Source organism: Chelonia mydas, chromosome 5 (genome assembly GCF_015237465.2).
Source record: "Chelonia mydas isolate rCheMyd1 chromosome 5, rCheMyd1.pri.v2, whole genome shotgun sequence".
NCBI lineage: Eukaryota > Metazoa > Chordata > Testudines > Cheloniidae > Chelonia > Chelonia mydas.
In genome coordinates this window covers 27,581,389-27,597,356 of record NC_051245.2, presented here as the reverse complement: position 1 = coordinate 27,597,356, position 15,968 = coordinate 27,581,389, and positions in this window count along the sequence as shown.

The following is a 15,968-nucleotide window of genomic DNA, read 5'->3' as shown; positions in this document are numbered from 1 at the left end:
TGTTGTTATGCAAGAGATTTACAAATAAACAAAAGTTTAAATAGTTAAAATAAAACACATTCAAATTCTTTTTTCCAGAGATGTGCTGCACTATTTGAATCAGAAATGAATGCATAGCTAGGATTTTTATCTGTAAAATCAGTCTTGTACCTGAAAAGTAATTCAATACTTGAAGATCACACCACCCATTAGTTTTTGCCAACACAAACACTACAGTGGGGAAATCTGCATGGTGTTTACACTGTGTGATATACTGCATGTGACATACCTCTTGGCTGACGATTGTTGAAGAGATTTAACTGTTGAATGAGTAAAATAGTGTCTTGGTTTTTTGGTATTTTAGTATCAGCAGAATTCATTGCGGTCAATTTGAGTAAACCAATATACTTCTAATTGCAAGCACCTGGAGAAACCCAAATACAATCCCCTTTCTTAAAAGCTTTCAACTTTATAGGCACAGAAATAATTTATTCAATTCTTCTGGGTTTTTTTGGTTAACAAGCATTTTCTCCCTCTCTTTGCGACACAAAGCATCGACATTAGAAAAAACAATGTAGTCAGGTGCACCTGTATTGCATACTGGTGGTTTGTAGGTTGCTTGTCATTCTGAGTCCAATGTGTGAATAACACTTAGTTTGAGATTTTTCATACAATGACTTTATGCCTAATACATTGATTCAAGACTCAGCTCCTTGCAGCCTGTTAGCTGAACTATGGCAGATATATGGTTGACATTTTCCAGTTGAAAAACATTAATATGTTGCCTCCTGTGATCCTGAGGTGACTTGAAGTAGCAGTATTAGCAGAAAAGGGGGCATGGCCAATCAAACTCTATGTTACATTGTAATGAGTGCTGAGGATGCAATCACAAATCACCTGGTTGGTGACCTTTCAGTCACCATTACCACAGCAGAGAGTTCAAATGTCACTGACTGAACAGTGGCTCCTTACCACAATACACATGAGCATGCTTGCCACTTTGTTCCATGCGTGGCAGAGGTGGCTCAGCTGCAAAGACAGAGCTTGCCCATGTTTCAGACTCAGAACTGGAAAATGCAGTGGTGTAGTTCTGGCATGGATGGAGACTAGGATGTGGAGCATGTAACTAGCAGCTGAATGGCTGGCTTGCTTTGTGTACCTTCCACTCTGTGGATACCCATAGTATTTGAGGATCTGGGCCAATGTTTTTACCTTGGTGTGGCGTTCAACAGACTTAACAAATTAAATTTTATTCTATGTTATACAATGTATAACATTGCTTAGCTAAACCTCCTGAAAAAAGTTCCTGAACTTTGTATGAGTTGGTGAATGAATATGAAATGTAAAGGTGGAAATCAGGAATTTTAGTATTTGATAATTCTCCATAGATTGAGCATGACTAAACTATATTAATGGTCAGAGTTTGAAGGCATGGAAATGTTCACAGCTGCATTTTACTGAGCCTTGAGTATTGCTGTGCTGTGGAAATTGGAGGGGCTACCATACTCCCAAAGAAAGTAATAGGAACTTAAACATGGATTCCAGTCAGAGAAGGATCTGTCCTTCATTGTTTTTACACAAGCACTGGCTCCTTTTCAAAAGTAAACCTAAGAGTAAAGAAAACAAAATACCCACTTCTATTGATGGATAGTGGATCTAGAACTAGGGTATTAAGAAACAAGAAGAGGTCTTCAGAGTGATTTTTCTCCGAAATGATAACACTTTACTGCTCTCCTTGGAGACAGTGGAGGTCTTGCCATTGAGTTCAGTGCAGTAGGATTAAGCCCATAATTCATGTTGTATCTGGTACTGTCAGAAATATTCTGCTTTAATTTGTCCCCAGTCACTGGCTGTGGCAGAATATGCCAACTTTGGCAATGGGTAATAGTGTACTCCAGGCTTTCTCTAAGCTACTCTATGAGCAGTCCTATTCTATTTCCAATTCATTCTCATCACTTACATACATATCAGTACTCTTGCCTCACATGCGTTAAAGGTTGGTGCTCACATCAGACATTTATCTCTAAACAAATATTTCTGAATCATTTCACCAAAGTCTTTCGCTTACCTAAACACAAAGTATGCCTTAATTAAAATAATAATATCTCTACTTTGCTCAGAAGTTTTTGAGGCACTGGATTCTGCTGTTGGTTTAAAGCAGTGATTTTCAAGCTGTAGACTCCTGGGCGTTCGCAGACTATGTCTAAGGGGTCCACGAAAGGTTGTTGTTACCACAGACAAGTGGTTTCCAAAAGGGTCCACACCTCCATTTGAAATTTTTTAGGGGTCTGCAAGTGTAAAAAGGTTGAAAAACCACTTGTTTAAAGGATCTCTCTTGGTACTGTGTCATGTACATTTCTCTCATTACACACCAAATCTTGAAGTCTTTACTTAGTTCTTACCCAGCAGAGGGAGTTTGACCAGGTGAGAACTGATCAAGGGCCTCAGGACTTTTGCCCTATGCAGGCAATAAAATGTAAGTTATGATTAATGCACAATATTTGTATTTTATTATTGTGCTACAAAATTCAAAAGTCTGCAAATACCAGTCGGGCAAAGGTTTAGATTTACCTGATCAAGTCTTTTACTTTATTGGTATTGCTACCTGAGAAGGATGAGGCATGAAATTCATGTTTTATTGCTTCATTATATCTGAAAATAATAAAATGTAATGTAGCTCTCATCATTTCTATCTTCTATAACCTTTGGCTAGATGGTCTCCATTTCATTCTTTTTCTCGCATCCCAAATCAGTGGTAAAGGGATCAGTCAGCCAAAGGGGAGAGTACTGAGAATGTCAAAATAATGCAGCATGTTATGAACTGTAATAGTATATAGAAAAATGAAATTGAATTAATACCCTTTAGACAGAATCTGTAATAGGGAAGTGAAATGTAACTGTCCTTGTTATATATTTGAGATCATAATTGTTAAGAGAGAGACACATAAAGAGCTGAGTGCAGAAGCCACTGGCAGTACACAACAAGAAGATGTTTTATTAGTCTACAAAACCCAGGAACAATGCTGCGTAATCTTGAGTGCCAACTACTGGCACCTTTACTATTAATTAACTATTTACATATACATACACACATCTCTCTTTTATAGAGCATTCCTGTAACTATAATCCCCTGTCCCTCTTTGAATGCCAGACAAACAGGTAGAATCTGTCATGAGAATGGCTGAATTGGTATCCTGAGTGAAAAAGCTAATCAGGCTTTGCGTCTGCAAAAAAAGTCTTGCAATGTATACCATTTAACACATCACTTCTGAATTCTGCCCATGAACTTTACTGATTTAACTAGTACCAGAAAATCTGTTGTCGCGGGCTGGCTCATTGTATGAGGCAAGCTGGGCTCAGCCTTGCCCATGGTTTAGCAGCTATCCCTCAATCTCACTGATGAGCTAGCAATATAAGGGCTAATTCAGGGTTCTCAAACATGCGGCCTGTGGGGTTATTTCCTGTGGCCCGCCAAGCTCCCCTCCCTCCCTCCCCCGCACCCCCGGAGTTATTTCCTGCAGGCCTCCAAACTCCCCCTCCCCCAGCTCCCCCTCCCCCAGCACGCCGTGTCCCCGCTCCTCTGCCTACCTCCAGGCGCTTCCCGCCGCCAAACAGCTGTTTGGAGGCACTTAGCGCTTTCCAAGAGGGAGAGGGGAGGAGCAAGGAGCCGTGCACTCAGGGGAGGAGGCAGAGAAGAGGTGGGGCAGGGGCGGGGGTTGGAATAGCGGCAGGGAGAGGATGGAGTTGGGGCGGGGACTTTGGGAAAGGAGTTGGAATGGGGTCGAGAAGGGGTGGGAAGTTGTGGGTCGGGGGTGGGGCCTCATGGAAGGGGTGGAGTGGGGGCAGGGCCGGGGGCAGCGGGAGGGGTGTGTCAGTGATGCGGCTCTTGGGCCAATGTACTCATCCTCATGTGGCCCTCGTGGTGATTTGAGTTTGAGATCCCTGGGCTAATTAGTGACCTCCCAGCTTCACATACCATGGCTTAATTAGAAAGATTGACCCCACCTGTGGTGGTGAAGCGCTATTTAAACATAGCTGGGGACTTAGGAGAGGGAAAGAGACCCTGGAAGGGAGAACAAGGGGAATTGTCCTCTGGGAAGAGCCTAAAGAAATCAGGCTGAGAGACCCACAGGGTCTTCTCCCATGGAGAAGCCTGGAGTTGAAGACTCTACGGGGAGGGAATTGAAGTTGAGCCTATAGGGGTGAAAGACTTTTTGTTTGTGGAGTTGCACGTAGGGGGGGTAAATGGCCTCCGGTTTAGAGCTGACCCCTAGAAGGAAAGTGAACTGTTGCATGATTTGGCCAGTGGGCTGAGACCCAGAAGACTCAGTGAGGGATAAACATGTACAGGTTTTCTTTAACCTTTCCTCATAGGTCAGGTTTTCTAAACCTTTTATCATTTTTATTGCTCTCCTCTGGACACTCTCCAATTCATCCACATCTTTCCTAAGATGTGGAGACAAAACTGGACACAGTACTCCAGCTGAGGCCTCACCAGTGCTAGGTAGAGCAAAACAATCACCTCCCATGTCTTACATACACTATTCCAGTTAATACAATCCAGAATAATATTAGCCTTTTTCATAACATTGTTGGCTCACATTCAATTTGTGATCCTTTTCTGCAGAAAAGTACTACTGCCTAACCAGTTTTCCCCATTTTGTATTTGTGCATTTGATTTTTTTTCTTTCCTAAGTAAAGTACTTTGCACTTGTCTTTATTGAATATACTTTATTGATTTCAGACCAATTTATCAAGGCCATTTTGAATTCTAATCCTGTCCTCCAAAGTGCTTGCAACCCCTTCTAGACTGGTGTAATCCACAAATTTTATAACCATATTTTCCACCCTATTATGTCATTAATAAAAATATTGAATATTTCTGGATCAGGACTTCACTCGGTACATCCCCTCAGTTTGACAGTGAATCACTGATAACTATTCTTTGATTGGTTTCAGAGTAGCACCCGTGTTAGTCTGTATTCGCAAAAAGAAAAGGAGTACTTGTGGCACCTTAGAAACTAACAAGTTTATTTGAGCATAAGCTTTCGTGAGCTACAGCTCACTTCATCGGATGCATTCCAATGCATCCGATGAAGTGAGCTGTAGCTCACGAAAGCTTATGCATCTGATGAAGTTGAGCTGTAGCTCACGAAAGCTTATGCTCAAATAAATTTGTTAGTCTCTAAGCTGCCACAAGTACTCCTTTTCTTTATTCTTTGATTATGATCTTTCAACCAGTTTTGCACTCACCTTACCATAGTTTCAGCTAGACCACATTTCCCTAGTTTCATTATGAGAATGTCTCATCTGACTGTGTCAAAAGCCTTACTGTAATCTAGATATCACATCTACAGCTTCCCCCCTATTCACTAGGACAGTCACTCTGTTAAAGAAGGAAACTAGGTTTGTGTCACAAGTTTTCTTCTTGATAAATCCATGCTGGCTATTACTTATTACCCTATTGCCCTCTAGTGTTTAAAAATTGAGTGTTTAATAATATGTTCCAGTATCTTTCCAGGTATCAAAGTGCAGCTGACTGGTCTATAATTTCCTGGGTCCTCTTTGTTCACCTCTTTAACGATAGATGCTATGTTTGCTCTTTTCCAGTCCTGTGTGACCTCACCCATCCTCCAAGAGTTCTCAAAGATCATAGCTAATGGTTCCAATATTGCTTCAGCTAGTTCCTTAAGCACCATAGGGTGAATTTCATTGGCCCTGCTGACTTCAATACATCTAAATAATATTTAACCTGCTCTTCTTTATTCTGGCTTGAGTTCCTTCCTGCCTGCTGATATTAACTGTTAAGCATCTGGTCACAATCTGGTCACAGCCTTTTTAGTGAAGGCTGAAGTAAAATAGGTATTAAACACTCAGCCTCCTTGATGCCATCAATTATTAGTTCTCCTTCCCCATTACATAGTGGACCTACACTTATCTTTGTCTTTCTCTTGCTCCTACTGTATATATAGATCCTCTTCTTGTTGCCTTTCCTGTCTGTTTTACAACTCATTTTGTGCTTTAGCCTTTCTGATTTTGTTCCTACATGCTTATGCTATCTTTTGTGCTCATTTTTTGTAATTTGTCCATGGTTCCACTTTTTAGGAATTTTTTTTTTATTTTTAGACCGCTAAAGAGCTGTTAAGGGAGCCATACTGCTCTCTTGCTATTCTTCCTATCTTTCCTTTGCATTGAGGTATTATATTACAATATTAAAGGGCACAACTGCAAACTCTTTGAGCAACTAGCAGCTATACTGAATGGCTTTTTATTGCTCTCACTTCTTCCTTTCCTATGTGTCTTTGGAGTTGTGTTGATAATTGTGGGTTGTGTTGCACAGGGAGAATTATGGGGATGGAAGATGAAGGTGGGTGTGCTGCAGTGAAGGGCTATGTGTACTTGAAATTGCATGGGTAGCTGTGTTGATTTATATCTCCAGGGATTGTGCTGAGGGATGTGTGTTGATTTGTACAGGTGGCAGCTGCATACATGGGTGTGGCAGTTGGGCCAAGAAATCTACCATCTGTGCAGTCTCTCTCATACAACCACTGAAACTGTTGAATGGAAATTAGCTGCAAAGTAAGAGTGGTGATATCACAATGGTCTAAGACTCTTGGCCTGGCAAAGATACATGGCTACAACACACGGGTGACATTTGTAAAGACAAAACATCTGAAAACATAAAAATTAGATGTTAACAGACTGCAAAACCCAGTGATGATTGCACCTGGTGATATTCCAAACAAAATGTGCTCTCAGCCATGCTTGTAGCTGTTTCAGTGTTTCACACTGACCCAACTGGCCTTTTAGGCTTCAGGGTTACAATCCTTGAATCTTATTTTATACGTAAGGACTAGGCCCTTAGCTTGTGAATTTCAGGCATGGCATGGTCGTAGTTCTCAATGAGGACAACTTCTCCCTCACATTTGATGGAAATTGGTTTGCTAATCAAAATGATAAGCAGCTGAAAATGACAGACAGACTATGCACACTTTTAATGAAGCTTTGTTTTGTAGGTCTTGCAGCCAACAAGCTAAATTCTGCACTCTGCTACTTTGGTGGGGGAAAAAGTAACCCCATTGGGATCAATAGAGTTACCTTGGTTTTACAGTAGTATAACTGAGTTTGAAATTTAGCCTAATATCTTCACCTAACTTGGAACTTAATTATGACCAGTCTTATATAGCTAGGCCAGAGGGTGCCAAGAACTTCCTTCTTTCCCCAACCTCCCCACCTACATGCTTTCTCCTGCAACTACTTTGCATGAGACGTGTAAGCACACTGCTTCTGCACAGGTCAGTTGGTCCAAGCATAGGAAGTGGTGCAGAGGACTAGGCTTTCTGTGTACTTCTCTAATCTGCACTGATAGTTTCCAGATCCTAGACCATAAACCTCTTGATGTTTCCAAACATACAAACTATTTTGGTATTGCTTAAACATCAAGGCAGTTGAGTTGCATGGAGCATTTTCTTCTTGAATTACTTCACTAAAACACAGTTTGTGGAAGGGACTTTCCGAAAAACCTCTTTATGAGAAATGTGTTGGTTTTGACAGACCTTTTATAATTTCAGGTACTTGAGATGACTCATTGCCCTGTCTTTTATTCAGGAAACTCCAGTGCCACATGGTTTTTGAATACCTGGAAATGCTACACAAACACCATGCTTACATTTAAAAACAAAAATTTTAATTAAACTTTCTCAGAGCTAGTGATGAAGAATTTATAACTTAGAAAAAACAGAACAGGACGGAATAACATAAAACACAATTATTTCTTGAAAATGGTCCCGTAGAAGCTAGGCATGCCTGAACCAAGTTATTACTGATGCTAGAGATGAGATGTAACTGTAAAAGATAAGAAAGTAATGAGGGAAAATATAAGGTGAATAAACGCATCCCATCTTCCAGACAATACAGCTGCTGAGCATACCTGTTCTTGGTTGGTATTTCTGGGAGGAATGACAAAACAATGTTACAAAAGTGGGGCTTGTCCCACCTGGCACTTGAAAAGAAGAACTTAGCCTCCAACCTCAGTCCTTTCCACTAAACCATTCTTTAGCCAATAACACTCCTTGTAATCCAGTTACTGCATTCACATGCCTAATGGTTGGCCTACTGGCATTGTAGAAGATGAACTCGTGCTTCAGAGAGAAACTGTTACATCACATTGAATGCCTATTCCAATACCAGCTGCTTTCACTTTTCAGGAGTTCCTTCCTAGCACATAATATTTCTTACTAGTTGGTTTAGAAATGGATTATACTATGCCTCAGATTCTTTACAATTCTATAATGGAATCAGGTTTCATTTTCTTAATGGCTTTTACTTTCTCCTGCCCAGACTCGCCGATGGGGAAGGTGGGGAACAAAGGGGGCAATTGCCCAGGGGCCGGGGCAATTTTAAAGGGCACGGGGCGGGGGAGGGGGGAGGGGCTGGCCACTGTGGTAGCGGCAGCTGCAGTCAGGAACTCTGGGCCTTTTTAAATTGCCCAGGCGGGCCAAAGGGCCCACTCTGCAGAAGCAGTGGGCTGGGGAAGTCGGCTGCAAGGAAACGTCGCCTCTCCACCATGGGCACCAGCGCCAGGCAGATAGGGCTCGATAGGCCCGCAGGGGATGGGACCGCTCTGTGCTCCCAAGCTTCAGCTGTTCTGCCCCCGAGGACTGTGCTGGGAGGGGGATCCTTGCTCTGTGCTGGCTCAGCAGGGCTGGCGGCCAGCAGGCAGAGCATGGAGGAGTGGGTCTCTGGGGGGGGGGGGTCTGTGTGGGGGTGCTGGGCTGTGAGGGGAAAGGGGAGCCTGGGCAGTGGGGGAGGTTTGTATGTTGGAATGCTAGGCAGTGGGGGGGATTGTTGGAGGGTGTTGGGCAGTGGGGGCGGCCAGTGTGTGTTGGGGTGCTGGGCAGGGATGGTGGTGTGCAGGGTGCTGGGCAGTTGTGGTGGGGCTGTGGGTGGGGGGGCGCTTGGCATAGCGGGTCCGGGGGATGCTGGGTATAGGGAGTTGGGGGGTGTTGGGTGGGGAAGGCTGTGTGGCATGGGCCTTCTATCTTATTAAGCAGTAGCCCTGCTTGTTTGCAAGTCAGCAAATTTGATTGTTTCCTATACACCAGCTAGGACACGATTAAAAAAAATGAAAAAGACTTCCATCTCATATGCCAGGATGGCCTCTATATATGATCAACTACCTTTTTCAGGTGCTGCTGCAGTTCTTGGGTACACTAGTAATTGAAAAGAGAAATGTTTGAAAATATCATCATCCAAATAATGTGATTAAAAATAGCCACTTTGGCACTGTCAGTGTAAAGGGGAATCTGACAAAAACCCCTGGCTTTGAAAAGGGTGCCGTTCAATGGGGATCATAATTACTACTTCCTTTGAACTGCTTCCTTTAGTTATTGCAACTCACATGCCAATTATTGTGCTTGGGCTCTGTAGCCCCAAGTGTACACCACTCAGGGAGCACCGCAAACTTTTTTTATCGAGTCCCAATTTCCCACTTTGTTTTAGGGAGCATTAGATTGTAACCACTTCCCAGTGTGCGCACTGTCAGCACCTTTTAGTTTACTCTTCACTGGGCACGCTGCAACAGTCTTACTTCTCCTCATAAATTGTTATGGATCTGTTCCTGCCAACCTGCCTACAGCTTAACCTTGTCAATAAAAGACCATTGATGACATACCTATCAAACTGGCAGTTGGTACTTGGGTATTTAATTTTTGTTGGAAAAATTACAGAGACATTTCCCTTTTGGACTGTTTAAGAAAGATGATATCATTTATTGAGGAGGGTTGTTTGGATTCTAATGTACTGATTCCGAGTTTACACATGTGCCTGTCTCTTTGTCAACTTGAATCTTAACTGGAACAACAGAGAGATCAGCATTCACCCCTATGGCTCACCAATAGTGGTGCACTGTGATTTCCCTCCCTGCCCGCCTCTGCCTTAACTTCTCTTGCTGCCCTTGTGAAACACAACCGGGAAATGACCAGCCTTCTTGCACTTTTAGCATTTGGTCAATCAGCACCTTGTACCAGGCTTAGTGTACTTAGGACCTGGCTTTTGAAATTGTGATGATTTTTCCCAAAAGGATTGAAATGTCTATGCTGCCTCATATCAGCTTTTCCTGGCTCCTTGATTATTCACATGGATTTTTTGTGAAAAATACATGCTGCCTGAACACTCTCCAAAGTCAGGCCAGACGCTAACTGTGGCAGCTAGGTGAGTAGGACCCCACTGACTCTCAGAACTCACCACTCTCTATGTACCCGGAGCACTGATTAGATCCATTTTTACAAATCCATTTAACTACAGAATGAGGATTTGATGCTGTTCCACTGAAACTGTTGGGAGACTTCCCACAGAGTACAGTAGGAGTACAATCAGGCCCTAACTATATAAATGCGTCTAATATTTCTCTGGCAGAAACAGACTCTCCCTTGAACTTTGTTTTTCATGGGAATAAAATATTCATCCAACTTTTCTATGACTATTTTATAATTTCCTTCACCTTCACTTTCAAATGAGGAAGATTTAAATATCTTTAAAAAGAAAAGGAGTACTAGTGGCACCTTAGAGACTAACCAATTTATTTGAGCATAAGCTTTCGTGAGCTACAGCTCACTGCATCGAAAGCTTATGCTCAAATAAATTGGTTAGTCTCTAAGGTGCCACTAGTACTCCTGTTCTCTTTGCGAATATAGACTAACACGGCTCCTACTCTGAAACCTGTCATTAAATATCTTTGTAATTCTCTTCCCAGAACATACTCCAAACTCCAGCAGGCCTGGAAATGAAATGCTGCTTCCAGTCATGTCAGTTCCCAGGCTAACTAAAATCTAAAGCTTGTGGTGGATTGCATTTTGGCATCTTTTCATAGCGTGCTTTCTGTGCCCTTCCCCCCCCCCCCCCCCAGCAATGTCTACTTCCTAGTAGTGTTTCATTCTGATGCTATGCAGAATGAAGCTAGAGAAACAATAAAGAGTGAGCCCTGCTTTAACAACCAGTAATTAACTACATGTTGACTGCCAGCTTTCAGCACTTTCCTGAGCGTGTTGCTTGGTAATACCTCAAACCACATCCTGCTACAGTTTGTGGAGGAAATTTATGTTCCTCCTATATTTCCAGTAATGTTACTAGTTAGTTATTGCATTGACGAGCATCATGCAATAAGAATGACAGGAACCTGCATTTATATAATACATATGGAATAAACTGGAACCAAAATAATTTATAAACTTTGCTACCTCATTGTAGATTTTTTGTGCATATGTGTATATGAACCACTTTGCTCAGCACTGAAATGCGGTCACCTCTGATGCTATCAAACTGTGCATGAAAGGAAGTTGCGTGTTGGAGGGGGAATATATTTCTATCATAGAATATTAGGGCTGGAAGAGACCTCAGAAAGTCTAGTCCAATCCCCTGCTCAAAGCAGGACCAACACCAACTATCAAACCAGGAAGTGAGCTGTTACACTTGCTCTTTTAGACCAAGATCCTGCAAGCTATTTAACATGAAGAGATCCTTCTGGCTCCACTGGGGTTTAGGGATCCACACAGGTCACTTGCAGCACTTGGGGTATTAGGCAGGATATATCTTCAGGCAAGCAAGTTTATAAGGAGCATGATTTTACAGCTGCATAAAAGCCAGAGTTGCTCCTCATTAATAATTACCATTCAAGCCCCTTTTGATTGGGATTATAAATGGATATGGGTCCAACCCAAGATCCAAAGAACTCCAGATTCAGGATGTTCAAAACCCAGATCTAGATCCAAAGGTAGCTTAAGCCCAGTCTTAGTAAAAGTAATGCAGAATAAATTATGTATATTATTCTTGGATAATAATATGATTATTCTTCCACAGCTATGTGTACTCTAATTTTTTCTCTCTTAGTTTTAATACCGTCCCTGTGGTACTGATCTTACTAATTGGGACTACAGGCAAATTCCAACTTGATATAAGCAAGTAAAACTCAGTTGACTAAAGTCCCAGTTCTGCACCTGCCAGGATGGATCCCTTTACCTGTGCATAGCCCCACTGATCTCATTGACTCTTGGTATCTTTGTGATCATGTGGTCTGATTCCATAGAACTTTCTCCAAATAATTCAACCATCCAACCTTGACTTAAATATTGTCAGTGATGGAGAACCCACCATGACCCTGGGTAAATTGTTCCCTTGATTAATTACTCTCACGGTCAAATCTGTGCCTTATTTCCAGTCTGAATTTGTCAAGTTCCAACTTCCAGCCATTGAATTGTGTTATACTTTTCTCTGATAGATTGAAGATCCCATATTTATATATTTGTTCCCCATGTAGGTATTTATATACTGTAATCAAGTCGCCTCTTCACCTTTTATTTGTTAAGCTAAATGGATTGCGCTCCTTGAGTCTGTTACAATAAGTCATGTTTTCCAGTGTTTTAACTATTCTCATGACTCTTCTCTGACGCCTCTCCAATTTGTCAGTATTCCAGCAGTGGTGGCACCAGCACCAAATACAGGGTAAAACAAACTCTCTACTGATACTTGAGATTCCCCTGTTTATGCTTCCCAGGATCTCACAAGCTCTTTAGGCTACAGCACCACACTGGGAGATCATGCTCAGCTGGTTATTCACTATGATCCCCAAATCTTTTTCAGAGAAACTGCTTCCCAAGATAGTGTCCCAACCTGGAAGCATGGCCTTCATTCTTCTTTCCTAGATGTATACCTTTAGCTGTATTAAAACACATATTGTCTGTTTGCCCCCAGCTTAAGTGTTTCAGATCGCTCTGTATCAGTGACCTGTCCTTTTTATCATTTACCAGTCTCCCAATTTTTCTGTCATCTGCAAACATTATTAGTGACTATTTTATCTGTGTGATTCCCCCCCGCCTCCGGTCAATGATATAAATGTTAAATAGTGTAGAGCCAAGAACCGATGTCTATGGGATTATGCTGGAAACACACCCACTTGATGACTATTCCCTGTTTACAGTTATATTTTGAGACCTATCAGTTAGCCAAACTTTAATCTATTTAACATGTATCATGTTAATTTTATTGTGTTCTACTTTTTAAAATCAAAATGTCATGTGGTAACAAGTCAAACACCTTACGGAAGTCTAAGTATATTACTTCAACACTACTACCTTTGTCAACCAAACTTGTAATCTTCAATAACTAACTAAATAAATCCCCACTCCCATGAATGAAGGCACAGGCTGAAAGCTTTAGTTAAGATTGAACTCATCTCAAAGAGCAAAGGTAATTTAACAGTTAGAAACAGATGATAGACTACATGAATGAATGCAATCAAAATACACAATACCTTGAAAGACATGGAAGATTTAACACAACTAGAATTTGTTCCAGGCCAATGAATATAGAATAAAGATGACTTACTGTAGATAAGTATTTATCTTTAAAAAAATCTGTATCATATTGTAGAAGGTATAGGAATAAGAAATTAATAAAGTACTACCTATTCTTAATTGCTTAAAAATTCTTAATTTTGTTCAATAATAAACTGTGGCTTATATGAATGAGTTTAGATATTCACCAATGAAATGTCCAGATTTTCAAAACGAATTTTGTGTATAGTGCTATGTAACAGGCCACGGACAAACATAACCTGGCTCAACTAATTTTACAGACTAAACGATAAATCAACAGCCAAGTCAATCTTTGTCCGCTCCCCATGGTAGAAACAACTTAATATCAATCTCTTGCTTATTACTAGCACCTTTGAAAATTATGATTCTATCTCCTGTCCTTGTGATGTTACTTTAATCAGATTAGGCCAGAAACCACGTAGTCATCGAGTTCAAATTTAGTGAAAGGTAAGGTGCCAAATGGTTAGAGATTACATCATGAGTCAGGTGTTAAGAAAACTCATCTGTTCAGTTGTGTTTGTAAGTAATCTCTCTGAGGCAGGGACCCTGTCAACATGAGGTGTGTACAGCACCCAGCACAGTTGGATCTCAGTCCTGATTGGGTCTCATGGCACCACCATAATGTAAACATGTAATAACGGTATATAATAATAGCTGAGATAATACAAAATTATTCATTATTATGTGACTTATGAATGTCCTCTATTTTTCACTGCCTCCCCATCTCTCCCTATCTGTACCTTTGCTCGCACTGTGTACCTGAGTGAGGTATCTATACCCTATGACTGAAATATTTACGGCTGCTATTTACAGTTCTGTAGCAGTCTATTAGTCTATCTAGCTAATTATATATGATGAATCACAGATTTCAGATGTGACTCAGCAAATTCTCCTGCTATACTTCAGGATAATATTGGACTGAAGCATAATTTACTCATTTCCTGCCTGGAGTTAATGCAGCGTCTGAACCTTGGATGAACCTGAGCCTGAACTCCAAAAAGCCATTTGCTGAGAAGCCATTCTTTTCTATATAATAGAAATTCACAACTGGGATGCATTAATAAAAGTTGTTCTGGACCCATTGTACCCACATCTTACTAAGTAGTGTGTTGATTTGTACCCAAAAGTAGGCCAGTGGTAGGCATATAAATAACATTTTAAAGCTTTCTCTAAAATATGTGTGTTCTATAAAAGCACTTTTATGGAAATTCCTGTTTCTGAACCACAGATTTCAATGAACCATGTCATCTTTCTTTTTCTTAATTAAAGCACAATAGAGGAGCCTAGTCTGGCACTAGGTAGGGACTGGGCATTGCAAGTATAAGTGCTGTGAATATAGTGCCATGTCTTGGATTTCAGATGGAAAAAATGTTGCCAGCTAGATGCTTTCATTATAGGATAGTAGGATGGGCCCAGAAAATAGCCCTGAAACTTTTACGTGCCACTATCATGTAATGTTGTGGGATTTCTGCCAGCTGATGACACTATTACACATGAGTTGTTTAATGTTACAGTATCATGTTACCTTTTGCTAATGGCTACATTAACATGTCATCACTGTAATCAAAGGGACACTTTTAAAACCTGGGAGACAGGCCAGTCCTCACTTACAGAAAGCTCCGCAACCTGAAGCAAATACTCACCAGCAACTACACACCACAGAAACACTAACCCAGGAACCAATCCTTGTAACAAATCCCGTTGCCTATTCTGTCCCCATATCTACTCTAGCGACACCATTAGAGGACACAAACACATCAGCCACACCATCAGGGGCTCATTCACCTGCACATCTACCAATCTGATATATGCCATCGTGTGCCAGCAATGCCCCTCTGCCATGTACATTGGCCAAACTGGACAGTCTCTACGTAAAAGGATAAATGGACACAAATCAGACGTCAGGAATGGTAACATACAAAAGCCAGTAGGAGAACACTTCAGTCTCCCTGGACACTCAGTAACAGATTTAAAAGTAGCCATCCTGCAACAAAAAAACTTCAAAAACAGACTTCAAGGAGAAACTGCAGAGCTGCAATTCATTTGCAAACTTAATACCATTAATTTGGGCTTGAATAAGGACTGGGAGTGGCTGGCTCATTACAAAAGCAGCTTTGTCTCTCCTGGAATTGACACCTCCTCATCTATTGTTGGGGGTGGACTACATCCATCCTGACTGAATTGACCTTGTCATCACTGGTTCTCCATCTGTAAGGTAACTCTCTTCTCTTCATGGGCCAGTATAGTTACGCTTGTATCTGTAATTTTCACTCCATGCATCTGAAGAAGTTTTTTACCCACAAAAGCTTTTGCCCAAATCAATCTGTGTCTTTAAGGTGCCACTGGACTCTTCTTTTTTTTGCTTTAAACCTGGATGTTACGGGTTTTGCCTTTACCATTTGACTCTCTCTCCCACGACAAAGTTGCTATCTGTCAAGATTTTATCTTCCAGCTGCCATCCTAAATACTTAGCTCTGTAACAACAGCTTGCAACATGCCTAATTATTCTTTCCCAGCCAAAAAAATAGCTAGAGCTTGGAAAAAAGATCAGTTTCTATGCTTGCAATTGGTTGATGTCTTTGTGAGATGCTAATCACAGGCCCAGAAAACAAGCTGATA